General features: G+C 41.4%; 1 protein-coding gene across 2 annotated transcripts in view; it reads left to right on the top strand.

Annotated features, from left to right (window-relative positions):
• LOC136880963 (luciferin sulfotransferase) overlaps positions 1-13,067 on the top strand; it is an 84,648-nt gene that overhangs the window by 12,002 nt on the left and 59,579 nt on the right. The window contains exon 1 of one of the 2 annotated variants that reach the window (XM_067153529.2): positions 9,295-9,363. The exons of the other annotated variant lie outside the window; for it this stretch is intronic. The gene's annotated coding sequence lies outside the window, so the exon portion shown is untranslated. Of the gene's footprint in view, positions 1-9,294; positions 9,364-13,067 lie in introns of those variants that run through there. 2 annotated transcript variants of the gene reach the window in all.

The raw sequence follows: 13,067 nt of genomic DNA, 5'->3' as shown, positions 1-13,067 counted from the left end.
AGGAAGGTGATGCATATTTGAGTCAGATCGTCGCCTGCGACGAAACATGGATCCACCACTACACTCCCGAATTCAAACAAGCCAGTAAGGAGTGGCGGATGTAGGGAGAGACAGCACCAGTGAAAGTCAAGACTCAACTGTCAGCTGGCAAGGTTCTTGCAACCGTTTTTTTGATCGGTGAGGAATTTTGCTGATTGAATTTTTGCATGAGCGGTGCACAATCAATTCTGTTTACTATTGCGAGTTGTTGAACAAGGCGAGGATTTCATATCACCGCAAAAGACGAGATTAACCGATTCGGCAGGTCATATTCTTCCACGACAATGCGCTGCCCTATACTGCAGCTCTGTCTCCAAGCTACAGGAAATGCACTGGACTACACTTGAACATCCTCCTTACAACCCGGACTTATCCCCCTGCGATTTCCATTTGTTAGGACCGCTGAAAGAAGCTCTAGAGGGCAACGATTTGAAGATGACGAGAATGTGGAAGACTTTGTGCGAAACTGGCAGGTGACATGACCCTGTTCTTTTTACGATGCGGGCATCAAAAAGCTGCCCATACGCTGGGACAAATGCATTTCCAAAGCAGGAAACTATGTGGAAAAATAAATTGTAATTGCCTTGTGTATTTCAATAAATGAATTTAAATAAAAAAATAAAATCCCGTTTATATTTGATCCCCACTCGTATACTATTGTCAGATACTCGTACGATTGAATACTCGTTGAATGAGAATCTGCGACAAGATTACTCTAAATATGAAGATTGACAATATCATTCAAGGAGCATTTATTTGTAAGACAATGGGCAACCACACAGTGGGTGGTGGTGATTATTGTTTTAAGAGGAAGTACAATTAGGCAACCATCCTCTATATAACACTAATCAGAGAGAAAAAATGGAAGGGATCCGACACTTTGAAAAATAAAGGTATCGGCCAAACGAAGACAAGTTCCACGAAGGGCGTGAAAATGAAAGACTCCTTAGGCCTCGAGTGCTCAAATACCGTCGGGATCGGAAAAGAACAAGAGTTGACAAAGAAAGGTCGTATAGGATATATGAAAGTGAGGAGCCTGGCACAAGTAAGCGGAAGCAATGCCAGGACTCAGCTCAGGGCCCCATGGTCGCCGAACCATGCTCCAAAGTTGAGAGCCCCTGGGGTCCCTTTTAGTCGTCTCTTACGACAGGCAGGGGATGCCGTGGGTTTTATTCTACCGCCCCACCCACGGGGGGGGGGGGGGAAGCAACCACACAAGTTGAGACGAAGATGGGACGGCACATTGTGTACCATTTTGAAAAAATGAAGTATAAAGCTTCGAATTACAATCGGATTATTAATTCGAAATATTTATTTGATTAGAATGGGTCCTGATACCGACAAAGTTCTGAATATGTAACCTACAAGAGTAGAGGTACATCTGACTTTTCCGCTCTCAATTCCTGCTCTGGCATCGTTCCCGTTGGAACTTGTTCTTGGTCAAGGTGTACTGGTTAGTCTCTTTAAAACTTCCTGCTCACACATTCCGTTCTAACTTTGCTACTGAAATGAAGAATCTCATCAGTTTCGACTTAATCGATCCTGTGAACTGAACAAGAGGAATTCATTCTCGGCACTCCCTGCCCATAATAATGAAATAGTACTCTCCTCTTCCAACCAAGCAAGTGGCTGTGCAGTTTGGGTCACGTAGCTATCAGCTTGCATTCGGGAGATAGTGGGTTAGAATCCCACTGTCGGCAGCCTTGAAGATGGTTTTCCGTATTTTCTCATTTCCACACCAGACAAATGCTGCGGCTGTACCTTAATTAAGGCCACGGCCGCTTCCGTCCCATTCCTAGGCCTTTACTGTCCCATCGCCGCCATAACACCTATCTGTGTGGGTGCGACGAAAATCAATCAATCAATCAATCAATCAATCAATCAATCAATCAATCAATCAATCAATCAATCAATCAATCAATCAATCAATCAATCAATCAATCAATCAATCAATCAATCAATCAATCAATCAATCAATCACAACTGATCTGCATTTAGGGCAGTCGCCCAGGTGGCAGATTCCCTATCTGTTGCTTTCCTAGCCTTTTCTTAAAAGGGCCGATGACCTTCGATGTTAGGCCCCTTAAAACAACAAGCAACAACCTTTTCTTAAACGATTGCAAAGAAATTGGAAATTTATTGAACATCTCCCTTGGTTATTCCAATCGCTAGCTCCCTTTCCTACAAACGAATATTTGCCCCAATTTGTCCTCTTGGATTCCGGATTGTAAAAAGGAAAATCCTCTCTCTCAATCATGAATGACAGCAGCTGTGGAATAGTATCGTAAGTTTCATTACTAATACATGCAATTAATTTTTTATGATACAAAACACTAGAGGTATTCCCAACAATAAAATGATACAAGAAAAGTATTTGCCGGGCTGAGTGGCTCAGACGGTTGAGACGCTGGCCTTCTGACCCATACTTGGCAAGTTCGATCCTGGCTCAGTCCGGTGGTATTTGAAGGTGCTCAAATACGTCAGCCTCGTATCGGTAAATTTAGTGGCACGTAGAAGAACTCCTGCGGGACAATATTCCGGCAGATCGGCGTCTCCGAAAACCGTAAAAGTAGTTAGCGGGACGTAAAGCAAATAACATTATTATTATTATTATTATTATTATTATTATTATTATTATTATTATTATTATTATTATTATTATTATTATTATTATTATTATTATTATTATTATTATTATTATTATTATTATTATTATTATTGTTGTACCGGGCGGTACACCTCCACGCCGCTAATTCAAACCTTGCGCCTGTTGAAACTCCTCTGCTGGAGGAAGTCTGAACTGTATCTACTGTATTAATTTTCAAGTTTCTCAGAAGATGTCACTACTTGGAAATTTCGAAGTTTCTGAACTGGGTCGTTTTCGACGTATTTTTGTTTTACCTGTAGTAGGAAGTGTGAACTTTCTCTTCTAGAGGACACTACTGAAGAACTACAAAAGTGCACCCTAGTGCGAAGTGAAAGAACTGTTTTTTGGAGAAATTTTTATTTCAAAAGTTTGTTTCTTGTTAAATTTCTTTCGGTTATTGTTTAAGTTGGCTGTATAACCCTTTCTTTCCCCTTGTTTTGAATTTAGCCAATCCCGAATTTCTTTAATTAATTTATAACCAATCAGGTGTATCTTCCCCAGAGGGGATATATTGCTTAACCCTAGCCAATAAAGTTTTTGTGGGAGGGTGTTCTCATTCCTCAAACGCCTCGAACTTTCCGCGAGAGTATATAAACTGCTGATTTTAGGGTCTCCGGGCCACTTCAGTACTATCTTTCAGTGTGTAAAGTACATAGCAGGGGGCGGGAAGCGCCTCTTTCTTCGGGCAGCAGTTCAACAACAAGGTAATGGCCGTTTAAGAACTTCTTTTCTTGCTAGCTCAGCAGTTTAACTCTCGGGGCGGGTCCGAAACCTTTCACCATGTAACTTTCCTCTAAAATGTAAAGACACTTAGTTTCAATTCTATCTTTTTAAACTAAAAATTTGGGATAGAGAGTGCTTAACCCTCTTGAACTCCCACGCATATTGTTTTGAGGTGAACTTATTTTTCACAACCGATTCTTCCTTAACGTAATGTAAATTGTTTCTTTCTAAAGTCACCTCTTTAGTATGGGATTAGCCCTTGCATTAGCGGCCTAGAGCCAGTTTAGGTTTTAAACAAATGTATTAGGAGTGCTGATTGCCTCCTCTCAAATTGGTATTTTTGAGGCCATGTAATTAACCTTTTCTCTCTTAATAGGCCTCAGTAGGTTGGGTATGTTACCCCTGTTTTCGTGTCCGTGGAGGACAACTTGAAAGTGGAGTTTGGTGTGGCCTTTGATAGGCTCAAGGTTTGAGAGCGAGTGGCTCTTTCTTGAAAATTGAGGGTTGTATGCCTCGAGGAGGCTTTACTGTGTAATTTTGGAGCAAGTGCTCCTGGGCATGAATGGGGTTTTCTGCCCCTCTGTGAAAACTTATTTTGGAGTAAAGTTGGGCTAATTGCCCAAGAATTGTGAGTTCGGGGCTCGAAGCCCAAATCCTGTAAATACTGTAATTGCACTTTTGTTGCCTTGCTACTCTGTACCTGCCATGCTTGTTATTTCTTAATTTTGAAAAGAAAATATAACCTTGTTAAATTTTATCTTAACTTTAATTTCGTATTTTGAGGCCCGTTCACCCCCGCACCTTCTTTCACCTCTGCAAGTCCACGAAACTCCGTAACAATTATTATTATTATTATTATTATTATTATTATTATTATTATTATTATTATTATTATTATTATTATTATTATAAAATGTTATTTATACGCATTCCTTAAATCCTTCGTGGATATATCTTAATTAAATATAATATGTACTCTTTGAGAGATAGGATATTTGCTAGATTTTAACTAAGGCACAGTCAAGGATACTAGCTCTATGCATCTTCTCTGTTTACACTTTCCTTATACTAAGGCCCACCAGAGTTAGAGTCTGACGGTTAGCGCCACCGGCGAGAAAAAGTTGACTAACGCTGCTCGAAACTGGTCTGTTGCTATGGCAACGATAACAGCGATGCCACATTTAAGGAAGCTATCGCCACGCGGGTTGGCTTGCTCTCAGTCGCTTTTGTGATATTACTCGGATTGGTACTGTGCTAGTTGTGTGAGTTGTTGCTGATTTACGTTTAACTTTCCTGAAAACCATATTATTGTTAATTTACTTTTTGTAAGTTAGTCAGTGGCTAGTTATACAGTTCTATTCCGTACTGAACATGTGCATCTGTTGAGGTTATTGTCAGAAACTGATGATTTTTGCTAGTGATTAGGAAATTTCATTTACTGGGAATGCCGTGTTCTCTCTTAAATGCTGGAAGTATTAGCACGGGAACGGGTCAAAGTTTATTGAATTGTATTAGGCCTACATGTTTTATTAAACACCCACGCTGTATGAAAGGGTGATACGCCGCAGATGGAGGTAACTATGACAACGCAGTGTACATCGTAGTTACTGCTTTCGCAAATGTCAGACTCCAACTCTCGTGGGACCAACTATACGTTTCCTGTCCCACATCCCACTGATAAAATTATATAATTTTGTTGTTTTCTCTGTTTAGTAATTTAGCATGATTGTGAAATGAAAGTTTTCATTCAATTCTACATATATCATTCCTCTGTTTCTCCATTTCTTTTCAGTCTTGCATTAGGTGTGCATTGTTCATGATAAGTACGTTTCCTTAAACCAAAGTTAGTGTTAATTTATTATTCTGTAAGGGAGTAATTAGACATACGAAGTAATAATTACGTGACTGTCAACTGTGAATATTTGGCTGAGATCAATGGTATTTAGACGTTTCTAATTTATTTATTTGCCGTAGTTACACTTAAAAGAGACACAAACTTACCTAGTATATACATTCCATTAAGGACCTTCCCCAACCATGACGGCTGCTGTCAGGGCGGATGACCTGCGTATATTACAATGCCACGTGTCAACGAAGCGACATCCCCGGCCGTATTGCTTTGCTTCTGTGGCCGGTTCCACTGCCTCTCAAATCACACAGCTGGTCTAACGAGCTGAGTGAAAGCCGGTGAAGCTCTCAGGCTAGACATAAAATTCCTAGATAGGTCGGAAATAGAATCCGAGACCAACTATGGCTTTATGACTAAATAGGACTATGTAGCAGGGGTATATTTTTTTTTTGCCAGATCATGGGCACTGAGGCATGATTCATCCGCTTGCCGCGCACATTCGTCTGTCTGGCAGTCTCTTTAGTGTCTGTTAGTTTCTTAGTGTGTATACAAATACTAAATTGTTTTTAAATCTATAATCACGCTGGACTTGTATTTAGTTGTAATACATGTTGGGTAATATTGTTCCTTTGGTAAAAGTTTTATTGTATAGTATTGAATGAAAAGCCGGTCCTGCGGTGTAGGGGTAGCATGCCTGCCTCTTACCCGGACGCCCCAGTTTCGATTCTCGGCCAGGTCAGGGATTTTTACCTGCATGTGAGGGCTGGTTCGAGGTCCACTTAGCCTACGTGATTACAATTGAGAAGCTATCTGAGGGTGAGATGGCGGCTTCGGTCTAGAGAGCCAAGCATAACGACTGAGAGGATCCGTCGTGTTGACCATACGACACTTCGTAATCTGCAGGCCTTCGGGCTGAGCAGCGGTCGCTTGGTAGGCCATAGCCTTTCGGGGCGTTTGCGCCATGGAGGGGGGGGGGATTGAATCAAAATCTCAGAAAGCTATTATTACCGTACTTAAGTTCGTAAACAGTCAACCTTAACCTCTGAGTCTAAATTCGCTCAGAGAGCATCAAAAGACTTACCATTTTGTACCTTTTTTTAAGTTTTGATGTATATATTCCCCCCCCCCCCCAACATATAAATCCCAATCGCCGCTACTGTCTGCATTCCTACTCTTCAGCGATAGGACATTTGCCAAGAACTAGACAGAATCGCCAAGTGGACAAGTGAATTGTACCATCTAAATTTAAAATAGCCAGTTCTTTACAATAATTATATCCCACTGTTGTAGGATAAATTCGACATCCTGATGGATTTGATCCTTATTGTATGTAGTCTTGAAGATGGTTATCACATGAGGCAAATGCTAATATATTCCCAGTCGTATCCCTTTCCTATCTTAGTGTCACTGAATATTATACTAGTGTAACTTTAAACAACTGAGTCGTCTAGTTACAAAACCAACCATCTGCAACAAATTTGGAAATCAATTCCTTTGCTTTGATGTGTTCATCTAACACCACAACATAACATGTCAGTTGGTTTTTAGTTGTAAAATCAATCTCTGTGTAGCTTATTTTGCTTTGAGAATATAGGGTTTAGTTGTAAATCCGACCGCCTGCGTGTTTCTGTGAGTTTTAAAACCAATCGTCTACTTTTTGTACTTGAGTACACATCGAACAATTCGAAAGTTTGTTTATGGAATTAATTTATGAGTGTTGTAGTTTATACAATTATTTAGTATTAGGGCCTATTATTATAGCATTTGAATAAACATGGACATTTATGTCGAAGACGTAACGTATGAAAAGACTAGAAAGAAGACTGAGGAATCCATCTTCTTTGAAGACGGAGAAGAATTGGAGGGAGTAGAAAATGGAATACTAAAAGTTAAGTTGGACTCAGTGAAATCACTGTAATTCTATTTCAGGGCCTCTCAGGGTGCAAGCACTGTGCATGGTGCAAAAGACGACTTCGCTTGGTTGACCAGAGTGCAGACCCCCACTCCTCGATTTGGAGCAATAGCGCGGTCCCTCTCTTTCCCCACGCCTGTCTCGCTCGCTCCCCCTGTCTCCCTCTTCCTCACTGCCTGCGTAGCGCTCCAAATCTGAGCCGAATTGAGCCGAGTTGAGCCGAGCTTAGCCGAGTAGCCCAGAGACGAAGCGTTGGTCCGAGCCGTGCCGAGCGGGAGCGATGCACAGTGCGCGGAGCTCTTGCGCCTCGATTTGCACGCGTGAGATTTTGGGCGTTTGAGAGGCCCTGTTCTATTTATATTTGTTAATCTACTTAATCGGTTTACTTTCCAGGGTTGGTTTTTACCTCGGACTCAGCGAGGGATCCCACCTCTACCGCCTCAAGGGCAGTGTCCTGGGGCGTGAGACGTTGCGTCTGGGGATACAACTGGCGAAAATGACCAGTACCTCGCCCAGCTGCCCTCTCCTGCTATGCCGAACAGGGGACCTTGTTGGAGGATGGGAGGATTGGAAGGGATAGGTAACTAAGAGGAAAGGAAGAGGCCGTGGCCTTAAGTTAAGTACCATCCCGGCATTTGCCTGCAGGAGAAGTGGGAAACCACGGATAACCACTTCCAGGATGGCTAAGGTGGGAATCGAAGCCACTTCTACTCATTTGACCTCCCGAGGCTGAGTGGACCCCGTTCCAGCTCTCGTACCACTTTTCAAATTTCGGGGGTGGCAGCTAATCACACTAACCACTACACCACAGAGGCGGGGACTTGCGGTTATTAAGAGGCGGTAATTCATTTTTTAAACTAATTCTGTAACTGAAAGACCGACAATTCTCATAAGTGGTCATTCATGCAGAGCTTGAATAATATTACTGATTTTTATTAGCAATACTACGAGTTTTCTAATACCTGGAATTACGCGAGCTAAGCAAACTATCTGACAATTTTGAACTAAAAGTGGAACCGAACATTCGTAATTTTTGGCCAAGGCAGTTTGTGCTTTTAGGCATGAACAGAAAGAAGGGCATCAATCACTAACTTTAAATTGTCAGAAGAATTTCGCTACCCCAAGTTGTAGGCTATACCTGCCAGCTGTCTTCACATTTTGGTTCGGAATGGTGAAATGTGAATAAACTGATCCTTTTTAAAATACATCATTAAGAATAACTATGAGAAAATTGATGATAACTCAATTCATGAGGACAATTCATATGATTACTTTCCAGGATAAGATTTCAGTGTGCAATTTTAGATATTTTCTGTTCTTTAGAGTACATTGTTATTATGCTGTTGTAAGTTTGAAAGTTACAGTATGTTTTAGCGAATATGTTAATTACAGACAGTGAAATCCACTTTTGGTAGGCTACTCCAAATGTGCTTCAGTTTGCTACAAAAACCGGCCAAGTCTAAAAAGGAAACTGTCCAAATTTCAAATATTTACATTGATAGAGCACCTAGCATTCTCTCACATTTATTCAACATCTGTTAATTTTGAAGATAAAATAAGGCATGATAAATCCATTTGTTTAGACTAGATGGTTTACGTTTTTTGCCTGCCCTGTTGTCCGCTTGGAGAATGCTAGTTTTGAAATAAGACGAGTCAATTAGAAGAAAAGTCCAACATTCTAGTTTGTTCATACTACTGTACTTGGAGTTAGAATGGGCTTTAAACAAAAAGCGAACCTTACTGGGCGAGTTGACCGTGTGGTTATGGGCGCGCAGCTGTGAGCTTGCATATGGGAGATAGTGGGTTCGAACCCCACTGTAGGCAGCCTTGAAGATGGTTTTCCGTGGTTTCCCATTTTCACACCAGGCAAATGATGCGGCTGTACCTTAATTAAGGCCACGGCCTTTTCCTTCCCACTCCTCTCCCTTATCTATCCCATCGTTGCCGTGCAACCTATCTACTATGTCGGTGCGACGTAAAGCAAGCTGTAAAAAAAATGTCAGTCTTCGGAAGGTAGATTATAGTACTGTCGGCAGGCAACATGGAAAACAACAGATTCAAGTAAACAGTTCTATCCCCATTACAGCTCGCAGCAGTGAGTGAAGGTTCTTTCTTCGTAAGTGATCAGGCAGCTGCTTTGAGCTCTCAGTTATCTTAGTGCCAGCACTGTGAGAAGTGAGAAGAAACGATCAGGTACGTAGACCTACAAGTAAACTTCTGCTTCCTGAGGCTTAGTAGTCTTCTCTATGCTATTCGTAACGAGTTTTTGTGGTGTCCTGTGTATATATGAGGAAGTGTGCATTAAGACAAACACAACCAACCAGTCCCCGAGGCAAACGAAATGATCTGACGCGGATAAAATCCACAGGCCGACCAGGCATCGAATGCGGGACCTTGTGAATCTAAGTTCCCTACGCTGAGCAGTTAGCCAAGGAGCTTATAATAATAATAATAATAATAATAATAATAATAATAATAATAATAATAATAATAATAATAATAAACTTTCTTCAGCTTATCCCAGTTATTTCTGGGGCCGCTGGAGCCACTAGGCTCATTTTGGTTTCGGCCGGATGCCCTTTCTAACACAACGTGATTCTTGAGATGATGATAATAATAATAATAATAATAATAATAATTTATAATTTCGTGTGGCTATTTCAAGCCGAGTGCAGCCCTTGTGTGGCAGACCCTCCGATCAGGGTGGGCGGCATCTGCCATGTGTAGGTAACTGCGTGTTATTGTGGTGGAGGATAGTGTTATGTGTGGTGTGTGAGTTGCTGGGATGTTGGGGACAGAACAAACACCCAGCCCCCAGGCCACTGGAATTAACCAATGAGGGTTAAAATCCCCGACCCGACCGGGAATCGAACCCGGGACCCTCCGAACCGAAGGCGAGTACGCTGACCGTTCAGCCAACGAGTCGGACAATAATAATAATAATAATAATAATAATAATAATAATAATAATAATAATAATACTGAGCACGTAATTAGTATTGTGGCTTACCTTATGACTTTTCAGCCGAACTGTCGAGGTTGGAATCCAAGTGAATCTTCGGTTGGAATTTTCACTTGGAAAAATACGTTTTCTCAGAAATATAATAATAATAATAATAATAATAATAATAATAATAATAATAATAATAATAATAATAATAATAATAATAATAATAATAATAATAATAATAATAATAATAATAATAATAGTAATGTGACAAAGATACATGTGTATCTAGTCTCAAGACGTTTAAACAAAATCCGGCCAATTCATGTTGAAGGGAAAGCCAATTTACTGTTTTGTTTATTTTCCGTAGGTTCAATGTCCGTCCTGTGGCATACTATCACAAATTTACACAAGGTCACTTAAAACTGTTGTTTATCAATAATCGGAAAGACTGTGCACTTTGCGTATGAGCGCTGAAAGCTGTCGTCCTGACCGCTGAATTTTCTCAGAAAATTCCTACCAACAAGTACGAATGTCGGCCTACTGTGATGGCTTCTATTGCAATTTTGAGACAATTTATTCCTCGTCGTTCTAAGCGCACGCATATTGCTACACACCCTTCAACAGCACTCAAAGACTGCAGTTCGAAAGGCGTTCTAACTTTCGAACTGAGTGTATTATACTAGAAGGATCATTTCCATAAAGATTTTTCGTCAATGTTTTGGTATGTAGTAACTCCGGTACACTGGATTATTTGGAGAATTTGGGAAGGAGGCAATATTAAAGTTTTACACTTCTTCTGGCTGTGCCGTACAGTACAGTATTGGTTATTCTTGTAAGGTGTATATCAAATTTTACTCGATGATGAACTAAATTCTATGTTATTGCAAGAAAAATTTTGTAGGTTAACTGCTGTTGGTTGTTGTGGTGAAGGTGGCGAAAGGGCATTGACAATCGTACAAATCAAAGGCTTGGTAGGCCGTCGGGATCTGAAGAAACAGAGGTTGACAAAGGTTTATGTTGGATATTCAGCCCAAAGCTGGTTTGATGCTCCGCAGCGCCACAACAGTTGTCATGGATAGCCTAGGCATCACTGAAGAGGCATACGAGGGAAATGAGGAGTGGTAGTTTCCCGTTGCTTTCATCATCGAGCCAGAAATTGCTATTACGTATCAGTCTGCCAAGTCTACTGAAATGCATACACCAACTGACCCTATGAGCGATATTTTCACACCATTCATAACAGGGACTGGCTGCATAAGGAATGGCATTACTAGCATCGCTCATACCCTGGTCACTTTCATATTGTCAAAAAATAAGGATAAGACCGAGACAGGTCAATGAAAGTAACAAATTTATTCTAGTCACACAAGGAGACATACTGTACTGTTGACACTACATCTTGCCAGCAAAAGCAAATTTACAAAGGTTTGTAGAATTTGCTTTGACGTCACACCGACACGGATAGGTCTTATGGTGACGATGGAATGGGAAAGGACTAGGAGTTGGAACGAAGCGGTCGTGGCCTTAATTAAGGTACAGCCCCAGCATTTTCGTGGTGTGAAAATGGGAAACCACGGAAAACCATATTCAGGGCTGCTGATAGTGGAGGTCGAACCCACTCCGGATACAAGCTCACAGCTGCGTGCCCCTAACCGCACGGCCAACTCGCCCGGTGGTTGACAAAGGATGATTTTGAAGAGACAAAAGCGAGGAGCCTTACACTATTATGTGAAGGAATGCTAGTCTAAGATAATGGGTCCAGGATAATGATCTTGTAGTCCAAAGCTGAAAACATGTGGGATGTCCCCCTATTTTCGTTTTCTCTCTTGCCGGGCTGAGTGGCTCAGACGGTTGAGGCGCAGGTCTTCTGACGCCAACTTGGCAGTTTCGATCCTGGCTCAGTCCGGTAGATTTACTGGCACGTAAAAGAACTCATGCGGGCCTAAATTCCGGCACTTGGGCGTCTCCAAAAACCGACGCAAAGCAAATAACATTGAATTGAATTGGTTATCTCTCACGACAGTCGAGGGATATCATGAATATATTATTCCCTACACGCAAAGGGGGCGCTGATGCAGCCGTTACATCGTTCGAGAGTTATGTAAAACACATGTCTTCTTCTTCTTCTTCTTGTACTTTTCGTAATAACCTGACGTCACCACTTTGTGTGGAACTAGCCCACTTTTACGACTGGATGCCCTTCCTGACGACAGCCTTATGTGGAGGGATGCATTCACTATTGCATGTGTCTGTGGTGGTTTGTAGTGTGGTGAGTTGTTCGTAAATGAAGATGTATACACAAACAACCTGCTTCCGTGCTAGAGGGATTAACAAGACAACATTCAAATATTCGACCCTGCCGGGAATCGAATTCGGGGCCTTCTGAATTGAATCCCACTTCATTGACCATTCAGCGAAGGAGCTGGACTATATATAACACTGTTATAACTTATCATTTGTACATGTAAAAGTTGTGCAATGGTCTCTGCTATTGTGTTTATTTGTATACGTCTCTAAAAACTTACTTTGACTAGGGTCGTTTTAATAAAGTAAACTACTCTGATGAGAGAGACGTAAGAGTGCGGTGGACTGGGACGTAATTCCGACATAGGAGCCCTCTTATATCACAGAAGCTGGCTTGCTTGGCTGACGTGGTCCGTTTCAGTATAACCTAACAGCTTATAAACAACTGATCTACAGTTTGAGGTTTATGAACTGCCATAAATATTCAGCAGCTTCCGCACCGAGGCGCAGATTCTAACCACTCAACATTGGTTTGATGTCTTCTCTGTTGTGGAGCTCCACTGGCAAGACACTTCATCTTACTTCTTGAGGTCAAATTGCAGGATCAAGTTCCAGCACAATCGGTGGACACTCGAGAGTGCTGAAGTTTGAGAACCGCAATGTCGGCCGAAATTTCGGCGCCTTTTATGACTATATATGGTTA

The sequence above is a fragment of the Anabrus simplex genome, chromosome 1 (assembly GCF_040414725.1).
Source record: "Anabrus simplex isolate iqAnaSimp1 chromosome 1, ASM4041472v1, whole genome shotgun sequence".
Classification (NCBI taxonomy): domain Eukaryota; kingdom Metazoa; phylum Arthropoda; class Insecta; order Orthoptera; family Tettigoniidae; genus Anabrus; species Anabrus simplex.
This window is presented reverse-complemented; position numbering and strand designations above follow the sequence as displayed.